We start from the raw sequence: 15,300 nt of genomic DNA, 5'->3' as shown, positions 1-15,300 counted from the left end.
TCCCCAATGGCAGATACATAGTTTGGGAGTGGAGGAAGCCAGCCTCCTGCCCCAACAGTTAGCCGAAGCAGAGGATGTGGAGTCCTCAGCAGAAGTGCTGGCAAGAGGACAGAGTACTACCAACCTCTGCCCAGCACTGGCAACAACCGTGGAGTTCCAGGGAGCCGGGGCAGACTCTCCAGTGACAAGCTGATGTAGTAAAGCTTCTACTCCCAGCTGCATCAGTGGCAACAGGGCAGAGCGCTGCTGGCCTCTGCCTAGCACCTACAGTGTCGCTACAGCTTCAGGAAGCTGGGGTGATCGGCCCCTCTGCCCAGCAGCAGACTGAGCCCCGGAATGTTAGAAACCACCCATCAGCCGGACAGAGAGTGAATGACTTCTGCAACACACCTACTAAGGTCAACTATTCCTTGCAGCCAAGATTGGAGATCATGCGGACTTACTATGTGAGTTCACTCTGCCCAACTAACACATGTCCAGACTAGGTGGAGGTCTGGGACCTTGTTAGTCAATTTTTGATGGGGGAGAAATTGGACAGACTCACCAGGGACAGAGGCTTTTGGAGGGGACTAAATGCTAGCATCTTGCCTACCGACTATGGGCCCTAGCATTTGAGGGAGCTACAAGCATTTAGGAAGATATTCTGTTATGTAATGCAAAAGGACATTATTAAGGAGGTCATGATGGTCTCTGCCAGCTTGGGACTCAGGGGACAGATGTATGTGAAAGGAATGCTGATTAATGAGATCTGGAAAGCCCGAGTCTTTCACTGAATAGTTTATTGTGCTCATTAACACACCTTTGTCTCCTAGCAAACTATTGGGGATGTGTTTCTACTTATGTGTATTGTAAGTGTAGAGTGAGGAGACGGCAAGTCTACCCTGAAAGGTCATATCTCTGAGTCACCTAGTCTGGGTAAATGATTAGATAACTAGATATTTAGTTCAGTTCATGTTCAGCAACCAAACGAGTATTGCTGTTGGGAGCAGTTATGATGAAAGCACTTAAGCGGAGTGTGGGACGTTTTTGTTACACTGTCCATCCTTTTAAATCATCAGTCTTGACAACAGCTTCATAGCAGACACTGTGGTTAGAACTATTTTAAAAATTCCAACTGGATGGAAAACCTATGCATGACAGCAAACAGTAACAATGGTTGGAAATATCTGTTATTTTTTCCACCACAGAAGACCTAATCTTTTCTCAAGTTGACACCGGCCATGGATGGCCATATTTTAATATACTAAGAAGGGATAAATCTGCGGCGCTAATCTAAATACATAAATTCCTGAGACGCCAAGAATATAAAAACTAGTATGAAAGATGCCAATAAAAGACTCAAAAAATGACAGTGGTTCTAAAGTGCGTGGATAACTGATAATTGTATAGAAATAATGCTAAGTGCCAAAGCCAAATAAGGATATATAAAGCAACAATGATATATAACAAGCTCATCAAAGGAGCAAAGGATAACTAACCCCAGATGATAATGTTCACACACCTATAAACAAATGATATAGGGGGTAAAACTACGGCGCTTAAATCAATGGGTATATTCCTGGGATGCCAAAGGAAAAAAAACCATGGACACCAAAGGAATAGAAGCCTGTAAGAAGATGCAGGTAGCAATTCAAAGAAATTCCTATGATGCGTGAATAACTAATAATAACTTAAAAGGGATGAGCTATGTAACAAAGGAACTAATAACCCCACCAGGAAAAAGAAATTCCAAGTAAGGATCCAGTTCATGTAGATTAATATTCCACCATTTTTGTGCAACCAAGAATCATAGCAAATCAATGTTGCATCAAAAGAGTGCAGCTAATTAAGGGAACTAAATAATTGACATCCAGATAATTGGTGACCTTTTTTCAGACCTAGATTATAAAAAGCAATAAATAAAGCTCGTGACTCCAAAAACACAGTGTTCCTAAAAAATGTGTGCAAACAATAATTCGGTGCAGCATCCAAGGTGAAGACAAGTGAATGGATAAATAATTAAATAAATCGACTACGGTCCTAATAATTGAAACACAAATTTACATAAATTAATACTGTTTAAATAATCCATAAATCTTAAATAAATAAATCCATAAGTAAAAATAATTGAAAGCAATAATAATCTCTGAATTACACTCTATAAAAATAACACTCTATAAATATAAATGTGCAAATGTTTGTGCAGCATCCAAAATTGATAAAAATAAATATAGGAATAAGTTTCCAGTTTGCAAAAAAAGTGTATCAAATCGGACAAATGTTTCTAACTAAGTAAACAATGTATCTTCCACAAAAAATTATATAAGTGAACAACTAATAACACACCAGCAAATAGAAAGACCAGTGTTCAACATAAATGTCACACTAAATGTGATACCAAAAAAAGTGTCCCAAAGTGAATAAAAGTAGTTTCTAAACTAAAAAAATATATTAGCAAAGCATCCCATTCATATCTCCTTCGTGATGAATCAAAGAAAAACTTTCACATATCCCCAGTGAAGAAAAACAGGTGTATAAAAAATAAACCGGTTCCCCCAGCCTCTCACCTCCCGGCTGAGCGATAACAGCCCAAAAATAGCCTCACGCAGTCTGTGCCTGCAGGTGGTTTTGAACGCTGTCAGCTCCCAACAGGATGATATCAGCCTTGGTGTATGTGATAAAGCGTCTCCCGATCTCCAAGTTTCTCAAGCAGTGTTCGCTCAAAAGAATAAGGGGAAGGATTCCATAGTGTAGTATGTAAATCATCGATTTTTTATTAAATAATTACCCACTTACATTCAAAAAATGACAGCATCAGCAAAAACTTTTTAAAACCGGCTCACTGACTCACCGATCCCGGCCGTGATCGAAAAGACAAGCAGCCAAGCAATACCGCCTCTCTTTTCCCTGACGCGTTGCGTGACTGTCACGTCACTTTCTCAAAGGGAAAGGTTTTTAGGTGTGTGAACACTATTATTTGTGGCCGCTATTCTTTTCTTATTTGACGTTTTTTAAGGTAATTTTTTATATTTTTTATATTTTTATTGTTGGATTATTTATTATTTTTTGGTGTGCGCACAAGTACTTATCACCATACATATTTTAATATAAGTGATACTAAACAGAGAAGTGTTCGATGCCATAATTCATTCACATAAACTATATATATATATATATATATATATATATATATATATATATATATATATATATATATATATTGCCATGTATCTAAGTATCTTATTCCTGCAGTATTCCTGTTGTGTGGTCACATGATAATCTTCTGTTTATGGTATCTGCAGGGAACGATCTTTGGGAGGGGCTTCTATTACTCTGCTGGTGTAAGCTCTCTACAGTATGAGTATTAAAACAAAGCTTTTTTGTGAGTTCCTTAGTGAATGCAATCAGCATACTATATTCCTCTCCCATAGTGTTTAGCAAGAGGAAAACGTGGAGGAGGAGGGAGGGGAGTGTCATTTATCACTGTGTATATGCCCACATTTGTGACTCTATACTAATGTGGTCTGCGTAGATAAGAAAAAGGAGGAAATGAAAAGCTTAGAAGGAAACTGAAATTGAGCATGCTCAGTAGAGGACACCAGCTGGTCCACAAAATCTCAAGCTGGAGTGGGGACACAGACAAGGTGGGAGGGACAGCTGAAGGCAGGATCAAGCAGGTATATTTCAGTCTACACAAAACAAATGCTTTAGTGGCTTTGTGAGAATGAACAATCTGTTTTATAGCATATAAAGAGAGTTTTTCTTAGTCTTAGTCAGTACTTTAAACATACAGCGCAAATCAACAGGTTGTCTCATTCCCTTTCCCCAGCAGTACAAACTCTTCTTTCTTCACTCCTCACTGATTTGCTTAACCACTGAGAGCACAGAGAGGAATTCACAACTTGGAGCTTACATAGAGCTGAGAACTTTCTCCCTGCCCTCATATGACAGTGCTGGGTTGAACACCAAGCACAAGCATTGCCTTAGTGATCGGGAAACTAGCTACCCCATACTGGGACACATTAATTATTTATTTTCTCTCCCGATAGATGGCCAAACCAAGTGGCATTAAAATAAAGGTGTGTATTGTCTGCTAGGAAGTTAAAGTGGTTGTAACCCTAAAAAAATAAAGAGCTCCTGTTACCTTATAGCAGAATAAACAGTACAGTGCTTGGGCTGTCTAACCTGTCCCTCTTTAAGCTGTATAAAACCTGGTTGATCGTGCCTGTTCCTGTGTCCCCCTCTGTGTGCTACCATGGTTGTCCTGATTACCGTGGTCAGTTTATGTGCCTCCATCATCTGCAGCTCTCCTCTCCCCCCCTCCTTCCTGCCTGCCTGTCAGCTCATGTGTCTGTGAGCCGTCTCCGCCCCACCCCCCCTCCTGCCGCTATTAGTAGCAAAGTAAACTGTAAAAAAATTCACTGCCAGCTCCTCTGTTTTATCCATCCATAACACACTGTGTAAGTGTTTATTGAAAACAAAGCCCCTAAATACCTTTTTTTAGAGCTCTTCAGGCCGGTCACATGACCCCTGGCCATTCTCTTCCCCATCTAAGGGCTGTAGCGGGAGGGGATGAGCGGCCAGCACAGCAGTCACATGACCTCCCCGGCTGATGTCAGAAGGAGATCTTGGTCCCTCCCACTGTAGCCCGTAGATGGAGTAGGAGATCGGCCGGGAGTCACGTGACTGGCCAGAAGAGATGTGAAAAAAACATATTTAGAAGCTTTGTTCTCAACAAACACTTACACAGTGTGTTATGGGTGCATAAAAGAGAGGGACTGGCAGTGATTTTTTTAAAGGTTACAAACACTTTAAGTGAACCTGTAGCTTTGCCTTGCCTGTTGAAAGCATAAGGATAACATTATTTTATACCTCTCAGAGTAATCGGATTTCCAAAACCTTGAAAAGGGACCATTAGACTGCTCAAATAAGTTAGCGTTATAAAGATTAGCTACAATATATATGACATTGAGGAACTTCCTTATTACTAGGCACCTCTCGATCAACATCTGCTTACTGGCTGCTGCTACATAGTTAAGCTGTTTTCTTGGGAATTTATAAAAAATGACTATACGGTGTTCTGTGTCTCTCTGTATTATTTAACCTTACAATACAAGTCAGAAATATGTATATGTGACATTTACCAACAGCTCACTGCCGACTAATGAAACAGCTTCAGAAAGACAGTGGGTTATCCAGCATCCATGGCTTATCCCATGTGTACTATGAGCAAGAGACTGTATTGTAAATCTGCTTCCTAGAGTCCAACAATGTCACATGTAATCACTATTTTATTTTATACAAGCAGTTTTATAACTCATCCCTAGAAAGACCCTAGAAATGTAAATCTACTGGATCATAAATTACAGAGTAACATCCATGCTTTCAGTGCAGCACATTAACAGTGGAGGATTTATGGTCCTTGTAACCCTGCCTTGAAAGTATTACTTTTTCTGTTTTAAAAGTATAACTCCAGCTAAAACCATTTTTTCTTTGTTTGGGATAGAGTATGGAAGGGTTATACCCCTGTCAGGTTTTATTTCTGTTTGAGGTCTCATTGGGGAGTTGTGTACCGGTGAGAATTTTACCAGCAGATAGGAAATGAGCAGCAACATACGAACTCACACAGGTTCTAACCTTACTTCAGCTCAACTATAAAAAGTAAATGTGTTGCTGTATTTGTCCCTGTTGAACAGATCCCCTCGCTTTCCCTCCTAGCTGTTTACCCAAAAGGATAACCAAAATCAGCAAGAGCTTGAAGTATGCTCTAACCCTTTCCCATTCTAATCAGAATCTAATGCCAGAGTGATCCAGCTTTATTCTCTAGTTGCCATTAGGGGGCCTTTTTTATACACACTCCTACATTTCCATTGAGCCCTTTCCACCCTGGTATGTACTACATGGTAATACCAACTTGAAAAGGACTAAGACTTGAGGTGGGGTATGTGAGACACCTAAATTCTAGCCATTCTGTTTTAAGCAGGGTCTGTGCCAAGCCTGCTATTGGACACTAGGCAGTAATGGCAAATTATTATAGCTGAGATAAAGACAGATTCATTTCTTTAGTTGTTCCTGTAAGTAATTTTCTGTACAATTTCTTCATATTTCAAGTAAACAGATAGGTGACACACTGGAACTCTTCAACCTGTATACAGCAAAAGTTTCAAAGGGGTATACATAAAAGCACTTACTACTACCTATTCTTGGTGTTGTATTAGGTACAGAGTTTCATGTGGGTGGGTTAAAAAAAGAGCTCTGAATGTCTGTGCGGGATTCAATGTCTGTGTGAATGTATAACCTTCCTTAACCAATACTGGGCACTTTCGCCCCAATTTTCAGCTTTCAGCGCTCTCATTGCGCGGTCATACAACACTGTACCCAAATGAAATTTTTATCATTTTGTTCCCACAAATAGAGCTTTCTTTTGGTGGTATTTATTCACAACTTCATATTTTATTTTTTGTGATATAAGCGAAAAAAGAGCGGAAATTTGGAAAAAAAAATTTTTTTCTTTTTTCCATTTTAAAAGAAATCCAATAAAATCTAATTTTGTCATAAATTTAAGCCAAAATGTATTCTGCTACATGTCTTTGGTAAAAAAAATCCTGTTAAGTGTATAATAATTGGTTTGTGTGATCGCAGACAGATGTACGCAGATGACCATGTACAGATGTGCGCAGATGATCATGCACAGATGTGCGCAGGTGATCACGGACGTATGTGTGCAAATGATCATTGGGACATGTGGTTTTACTGTTACATATGTGGGACAGGTGTTTTTACTGTGTGGGGACATGTGTGGGGACGTGTTTGGGGGACATATTTTGGGGACTTGTGTGTTTACATTGTGTGGGGACATGTGTGGGGATACTGGGCCGGTGATCAGTGTCCAAAAAGCTGTAAAAAACAACTCATACTCACTGATCACCGGCCGGCTGCAGCGATCAGCTCTCCTCACTGATAACTTCCAAGTGAGGAGAGGAGAACTGATCACCCAGCAACCGGCTTTCTATTTACATCACATGACGGTTGTGATTGGACACAACTGTCATGTGATCAGGAGGGCCAATCACAGAGCCCTCCTGCCGATTGGACATGCGCCATGCCCGGTGACACGAGCGCATCAGAAAAAACGAAAGTTTTTTCGGGAGCAGTGATTTTAATAATGCTTAAAGTGAAACAATAAAAGTGTAATATTCCTTTAAATTTCGTACATGGGGGTGTCTATAGTATGCCTGTAAAGGGGCGCATTTTTCCCGTGTTCAGAACAGTCTGACAGCAAAATGACATTTCTAAAGGAAAAAAAGTCATGTAAAACTACTATCACTAGCGCTGGCTATAATGAATTGTCGGTCCGGCAATACACACAAAAGTTCATTCATAAAAACGGCATGGAATTTCCCCACAGGGGAACCCCGAACCAAAATTAAAAAAAAATGCTTTTCTTCTTTTTCTACCAACCATTTTTTTGCCTATAAACGATTGCCCAAATTGATGTGTATATGACCCGCACTCTCTAAAGGAACGCTGCTTGGCTGACTATCACAGTTCTGGACACCGCCCCTTCCCTTCTTTCTCCCCTTCCTCTATAACCAGCGCCAGCAATGGCTGGAATCCACGCCTGACAAAGGAGCACGCATGCTCCAAACGCGAGCGCTAGCCACGCCCCCCGTTCTCAAGCATCTGATGTCCTCCACTGACAAACCTGCTGACGTGCTCACTGCGGGAAGACCAAATCTTGGAGCTATGGACGCCACCTGAAGCAACCGGGGTCTGACTCCCCAACGCAGCCCAGCTGGAACCCGGATGAGAAGATAAATAAGAGAACTATCCTATGCCTGTTTTTAACTACTAATTTTTTTTCTATTTTGGCACGGGGTTCCCCTTAATATCCATACCAGACCTACAGGGTTCCCCTGTGGGGAAATTCCATGCCATTTTTATCAATGAACTTTTATGTGTATTGCCGGACCGACAATTCATTATAGCCGGCGCTAGCGATAGTAGTTTTACATGACTTTTTTTCCTTTAGAAATGTCACTTTGCTGTCAGACTGTTCTAAACACGGGAAACATGCGCCCCTTTACAGGCATATTATAGACACCCCCAGGTACGAAATTTAAAGGAATATTACACTTTTGTTGTTTCACTTTAAGCATTATTAAAATCACTGCTCCCAAAAAAACATCCATTTTTAAAACTTCTTTTTGCATTGATCCATGTCCCCTGGGACAGGACCCAGGTCCCCAAACACTTTTTATGACAATAACTTGCATATAAGCCTTTAAAATGAGCACTTTTGATTATTCATGTTCGTGTCCCATAGACTTTAGCGGTGTTCGCGTGTTCGAACAAATTTTTTGCCTGTTCGCATGTTCTGGATGTTCGGCTCATCCCTACTGTCCAGCGATGTCCACGAGTGTCTCAGCCTTCCAGGACACTCCCTCCTGATTGGCTGAGACACAGCAGCGGTGCCAATGGCTCCCACTGCTGTCAAAGTCAGTTAGCCAGTCAGGAGAGAGACACCCACAGCTGCATTTTGGCTTGGGTGCCCCCATAACAAGCTGCTTGCTGTGGGGGCACTCAACAGGAGGGAGGGGTCAGGAGCACAGAAGAGTGACCTGAGAAGAGAAGGATCTGGGCTGCTCTGTGCAAATCCACTGCAACAGAGCAGGTAAGTATGGCATGTTTGTTATTTTTATAGAAAGAAAAAAAAGAGAGTTTACAATCAGTTTAAACAAAAAGAAGCTGGAGGTATTTGACAGACAGCAGTTTTAGTGTAGCTTTTACAGAGCATAAATTTCAGCTGTATAGTGCAACAGAAATACTCTTAACATACTGTATCCATGAGCTTCTTCATGCCATAAAATGTTTTTTTTTTATATTTTTATACATCAAAGGCTACAAAAATTCTTTCTTACTTAATAAAGTAATCTGACTCCAAAAACCTAGAAAAAGAAACCACTGAGTTGCTCATTCAGACAGGCTTTATAGACAATAGCTACATGACATTGAGCAACTTCCTAATTATCAAGCACATCTCAATCATCAGCTACTTTTATTGCCCTAATGCTAACTTGCTGCTTCTACTACAAAGTCAAGCAGTTTTCTTGGAAATATATAAAGAATGACTATGCTCACGGTACATGTCAGAATTATGTATATGTGACATTTACCAACAGCTCACTGCCGACGTATGAAACAGCTGCAGAAAGACAGTTATGTGTAGCATAAGGAAGATACTGCATAGTAAATATGTTTTCTAGAGTCCAAGAATCTCACATGTAATAGCTATTTTACATATTACTGTACACAAACTTGAAAAAAACAGATATAAACCCACCTGATCATAGACAAACAGGATAAGTCTTCTTGCAGTGGGACATTTTATATATTAATAATACATTGGGAGCAGGCTCATGCCCTGTACACACGGTCGGACACTGATCAGACATTCCGACAACAAAATCCACTGATTTTTTCCGACGGATGTTGGCTCAAACTTGTCTTGCATACACACGGTCAAACAAAGCTGTCGGAAAATCCGATCGTTCTGAACGCGGTGATGTAAAATACATACGTCGGGACTATAAACGGGGCAGTAGTCAATAGCTTTCTTCTCTTAATTTATTCTGAGCATGCGTGGCACTTTGTGCATCAGATTTGTGTACACACGGTCGGAATTTCCGACAACGGATTTTGTTGTCGGAAAATTTTAGAGCAAGCTCTCAAACTTTGTGTGTCGGAAATTCCGATGGAAAATGTGTGATGGAGCTCACACACGGTCGGAATTTCTGACAACAAGGTCCTATCACACATTTTCCGTCGGAAAATCCGACCGTGTGTACGGGGCATTATACGTAGATCCAAACACTAAAAATATTATATAGGTTATAACATCTTAATGTAAATTAAAACAGTCATTTGTAAACTCTCCAAATATGCAGCTTTCCAACAATACCTGGTAATCCGGCTTTGAAGGTCTTTGTCCAAACACTTTCTGATAAAGGGGGAGAAAGCTCTGTGCCTTTCTCCCAATTGTTATCAGCTACTCATTGATTGCACACTGCTGCTAGTGCATATCTGCCAGGTGAGCCTGCTGGTAGTCAAGGTACTTCCTGTTGAACAGCTTTACCACCAGGCTAGGGACATGTGTGATCTTTCCTAGATAAAGATTGGCCAGCAAATTTGTGTCATTGTCGCGCATGATTTTGCCTGGCAGAAGATGGCATGGGGCCAGCCACCTCTTAGCCTGAATATACAACAGAAGAAATACTCTTGAACACAGGTATGGTAGTCCAGCACCTATAGGAGTGATGATCCACTTTTCAGGGGATATTATTTCTGACCTTGCTGCCCTCTAGGACTGGAGGTGTCCCTACTGTCACTAGAACAATGGAAAAAAAAATCCTAGTGCATTATCCAACGTGTATTTATTTTGTAACAATGATAAAAACTACTCACAAGCATTAAGATAGAAATGAGCTCTTACAGGCCAGTTATCCGTGGCTGTACAGTCCTGGAATCAGCAGTCTCCAGATCATAGAGGAGACCTCACAGGGGCCCCTGCTGGCTAATGCGTTTCAAAGGTTTTCCTTCTTCCTCAGGGCCTCAGCCGTGAATGAGTGGCCTATATGAGCAAATTTCTATCTTCATGCTTGTGAGTAGTTTTTGTCATTTTAATATGAAATAAATACATGTGGGATAATGCACTAGGCTGGTGTGCCCTCTTTTCTTTTCATACCTCTTAACCTGGGCCTGGAGAGATGCTAGCAGCTCTGGCCTAGTGTGGCTCCAATCCCCAAGCATATAAGCTGAAACACAGCATAGCAGTTTTTAGCCATGTTCTTGGGCACTTCAGAGGGGGACAGCTGGTTAATATTATTGATATTATACAGGATTTATATAGCGCCAACAGTTTGCTCAGTGCTTTAAAAAATTAAGGCAAACATTACAGTTACAATACAATTTGGTACAAGAGGAATCAGAGGGCCCTGATCATTAGTGCTTATAACCTAAGAGGAAGGGTCAAGTGATACAAAAAGTAATAACTGTGGGGGATGAGCTGATGAATAAAGTAAAAACACAGTGTATTAGTTAGAAGCAGGATAGGCTTCTTTAAAGAGAGGGGTTTTCAGGGATCGTCTAAAGATAGATTAAGGTATAGTTGGACAGATTGGGGTAGGGAGATACAAAGCATGGGAGAAGTTCAGGAGAAGTCCTGGAGGCAAGCATGGGAGGAAGTGACAAGGGAGCTAGAGAGCAGGAGGTCTTGGGAGGACCAAAGAGAGCGGTTTGGATAATATATTGAGACCAGGTTAGTGATGTAGCTGGGGGCAGAGTTGTGGATGGCTTTGTACATAGTTGCTAGTACTTTGAATTTTATTTGTTGGGTGAGCGGAAGCCAAAGGAGGCATTAGCAGAGAGGGTTACTAGACACTAAATGGTTGGTAAGCTGGGGGAGCATTCATAATGTACTGAAGGGTGAATAGCCTATGTAAAGGTAATCCAATGAGGTGGGAGTTGCAACAGTCGAGGCGAGAGATAACCAAGGAGTGAATAAGAAGCTTTGTGGTGTCATTGGTTAAAAAGGGGCGTATTCTGGAGATATTATCCAGACTCAATGAGGTGGCAGCTCAGCCAGTTGTAGACTAGATGTTCAAGGAGTCTGGAGGCAAAAGCAAGGAGTAAAATAAGGAGATGGGTCTTAGGTTGTTAAGATTGTGTGGTCCAGTGAGGTCTTTTTAAGTATGGGGGTGATTATTGCATGTTTAGAAAGGGACAGATTGAAGACATAAGTTAAAAAGTATAGGATAGAACCAGGGGGTGACCGTAATATTTGTAAGGTAACAGGATCCAGGGGGCAAGTGGTTAGGTGGGGTTTAATAAAAAGTTTGGTGACTTCCTCTATAGAAGCTGGGTTAAACGAGGGAAGTATTGCTTGTGCAGGTGGAAAAGGAGTGTAAGGTAATGGAAATATCTGTGGAGATCTAATCACAAATTGTATCAATCTTATATTTGAAGTGATTAGCGATCTACTGGGCAGTGAGTGAGTTAGTGGGTGGAGGTAATGAAGGGCAAAGTAGAGAGGTAGAAAATAATTGACGGGGACTGTGTTAGGGTAGCGTTAATGAGAGTGATAAAATAGGTCTGTTTGGCAGTGTGGAGGCAGGAATCTTACTTTTGGAGGCAAATTTACATATATTGTTTGAAGTCTTGCTGGGACTTAGTCTTACGCCACAGATGCTTAGGAGTACAGCTATGTTTTTGGAGGCTTCTGGTATTGTTGGGTTGTAGTGGTAAGGGCCTGATTCTGTGTGTAGTGAGGGGGGGCAATGTGTCCAGGGTGGATGACAGTAAACTGTTGCAGACAGAAGTGGCCAGGTTGGGGCAGGACAGGGCTGAGAATCTGTCCTAGAGACAATCTGTTGCAGAAAAAAAATAAGATAAGGGTTAAGATGGTGAAGGTTTCTATGGATAACGGTTAGGTAGTTGAAGGGCTAGGTAGAGGAAGACAAGGAGAGCGTAAAGCTTATAAACTGGTGATCAGAAAGAGGAAAAAAAATGTTGGAGAGGTTACAAGGAGTGCATAGGTAGGAGAATACAAAGTCAAGGCAGTTGCCATCAGAGTGAGTAAAAGCATGTGTCCATTGTTTTAGGTCAAAAGAGGAGGTTAGGCTCAGAAGTTTAGAATTAGCAGGACTGTTAAGATTAACAGGGAAGTTGAAGTTAGACATGTGCACTGCCAAAAAATGTGTTCATTTTCGTTTCATTTGTTTTTCATTTTTTCGGGTCATTTGTTATGATCGAAATTCGTTATTTCGAATAAATTCGTAACTTTGTAAAAATTTTAATTTGTTACGTTAAATTTGTTTAGATGCGGTATTTGTTATTTCGATAATTTGTAAAAATTCAAAGTTTGAAAATCTGAAAATTCGAAAATCCAAAAATATGAACAAAAATCTGAAAATTCGAAAGAACTAAAATCCGAAAATAAGAACGAAAATCCGAAATAATAACTAATAATAACTAACTATAAAATTATATGTATTGGAATTTCCTTTCAAATTTGGCTGTTAGTGAAAGTAACAAATACAAATTTATCCGAAGTTACAAATTATCAGAAATGGCGACTGCCGTATTAAAATGAATGGAACGTAGCAAATTAATAATAATAAATGATAATGATAAAATGTGTTATTATTATTTATTATTATTATTTTGTTATGTTCCATTTGTTTAGATGCGGCATTTGTTATTTCGGATAATTCGTAACTTCGGATAAATTTGTATTTGTTACGTTCCCTAACATCCAAATTTGAAAGGAAATTCCAATACCTATAATTTAGTAGTTAGTAATAGTTATTATTAGTTAGTTAGTTATCATTTTGGACTTTCGAATTTTCGGGTTTTCGAATTTTGGATTTTCGAATATTCAGATTTTCAGATTTCAAAATTTCGTTCTATCGAACTTTTGAAATTTGGTTCTATCAAATTTTCAAAATTTCGTTCTTTCGAATTTTCAAAATTTCTGAAAAATTAGTTAAACGGGTTTTCGTTCATTCGAATATTTCCGAATTAACGAATTTGATGAATATCATCAAACAACGAATTGCACATGTCTAGTTGAAGTCACTGAGAATGATTGTGGGAATATAAGAAGTGGGAAAGTAGGTTAGTCAGGCAGAGAAGTCATCAAGGAAGCTTGATATCGGTCCAGGAAGCCGATAGATCACAGCAATTCTCAAAGAAACAAGAGAGAATAGACAAATACAGTGAGCTGCAAATGAGAAGGACAGAGAAGAAGGTGAATGAAGGACCTAAAAAGTGCTTTGAGGGGATAGGAGGATTCCAACTCCACCTCCCTTCTGTCCACTAGGCCTGGAAGAGTGAGTCCAGAAGAGGCCACATGGGAGAGGGCAGCAGGAGAGGACAAGTCAGATTCTTGAAGCCAGGTTTCAGTAATTGCAAGTTGGTTAAAGGAGTGTGCGATGAAAAGGTCATGGACAGAGGTGAGTTTGTTACAGACAGAGCGGACATTCCAAAGGGCACGGGAAAAGGCTGGTTCTAGGAAGAAGTTCTAAGTAATCAGACAATTGGCGGCACCACCAGCTCCAGTGATGGTCCTCATCCTTCCTAGCTGCCAGAGGATTGACCCAGTGAGCTGTGAAAATATGTAGCATCACTGCCCATGCTTCTTAGATCATGTGCCTGTGGCCTTGTAAACCCTACCACAAACAGTGTGTTCCAGCAACACTGACACATTGAATTCCACATGCTGGTAGACTGCAGAGAAGGCTTTCTCAGCAAAATTATTATTGCTGGGTACCTGCTACTGAATGAGGCTGATTTCACAAGCTGGAATCAGAACAGCTGAAAAACCAGAAGTTTTTGGCAAGCTGCCATTAAGGGGTTGGGCACGGGGGTTATTTAGGCACTTTTTTTCATCTGCTCTAGGAGCTGTAAAAAAGTCACCTGCCTTGACAAGGATGCTGCTAAAGACAGAGGGGTTGGTATAGAGGCAATCTCTGATGAGGTTCAAGTCTTCGCTTGATCCTCTTTGTGTGATGACATATCCTAGGCCTTTGAAACCCTTTATGAGGCTTCCCTTCCTGTCATTAGAGGCCACAGATGTTGCAGTGGATGCTACAGAATAATGTTGTAGAGAGGTGAAAGATGCAGAAAGCGAGGAATGAGGAGGAGGAGTGATGCCCTTTTTTCTGTTGACTTGCCTCACTAAAGGTGCTGATCGCAGTGATCTCTGTGGTGCAGAGAAATGTGTTTCCTTATGCATGTGGTAACCATACGGCTGGTATTTTTAACGTGGCTGATATGCTCTGTGAACCAGCCCTGGGAATGGCAGTGGCCTGTACCTGTGGGGCAGTGTTGCCAGGCAGATTAGGATGGCTACTCCCTCCAGTCAACTTATTTGTTTTGGTTTCTTTGTATGTGTGGATTGCATAGGTTGTTACCGACAGGTAGTGAACATTTCATGTCAATAGCACCTTTATAAATATATTTACCTAGAAAAATGGTTACGTGTTTAATACTTATTTTACCTGCTGTATATTAGAGAACGCGAAATGTTTTAGTCATGTCTGTTAGTGCTTGGATTTAAACCATAATGGTATATACTGTACAATCTTATCTGGGAGAAACCATAGTAAATATCTGCAGCAGCCAGATACAGAGCATATCCCAGATGCTGCAGTGGGAGCATGGGTTCACATAAAAGGTACTAGTTTTACCTTTAAAATTGGAAAGACCTTCCTTTTTAAGTAGTGTAGTAGTTAACTGTAGTGCTTTTTCATCCTAATAAAA

General features: G+C 40.6%; 1 protein-coding gene across 3 annotated transcripts in view; it reads right to left on the bottom strand.

Moving 5' to 3' along the window:
* Nucleotides 1–15,300, bottom strand: part of PARD3B (par-3 family cell polarity regulator beta) — a 2,266,259-nt gene that overhangs the window by 581,560 nt on the left and 1,669,399 nt on the right. The gene's annotated exons all lie outside the window — the stretch shown is intronic.

This window comes from Aquarana catesbeiana, linkage group LG06 (assembly GCF_042186555.1).
Source record: "Aquarana catesbeiana isolate 2022-GZ linkage group LG06, ASM4218655v1, whole genome shotgun sequence".
In the NCBI taxonomy this organism is placed as follows: Eukaryota; Metazoa; Chordata; class Amphibia; order Anura; family Ranidae; genus Aquarana; species Aquarana catesbeiana.
This window is presented reverse-complemented; position numbering and strand designations above follow the sequence as displayed.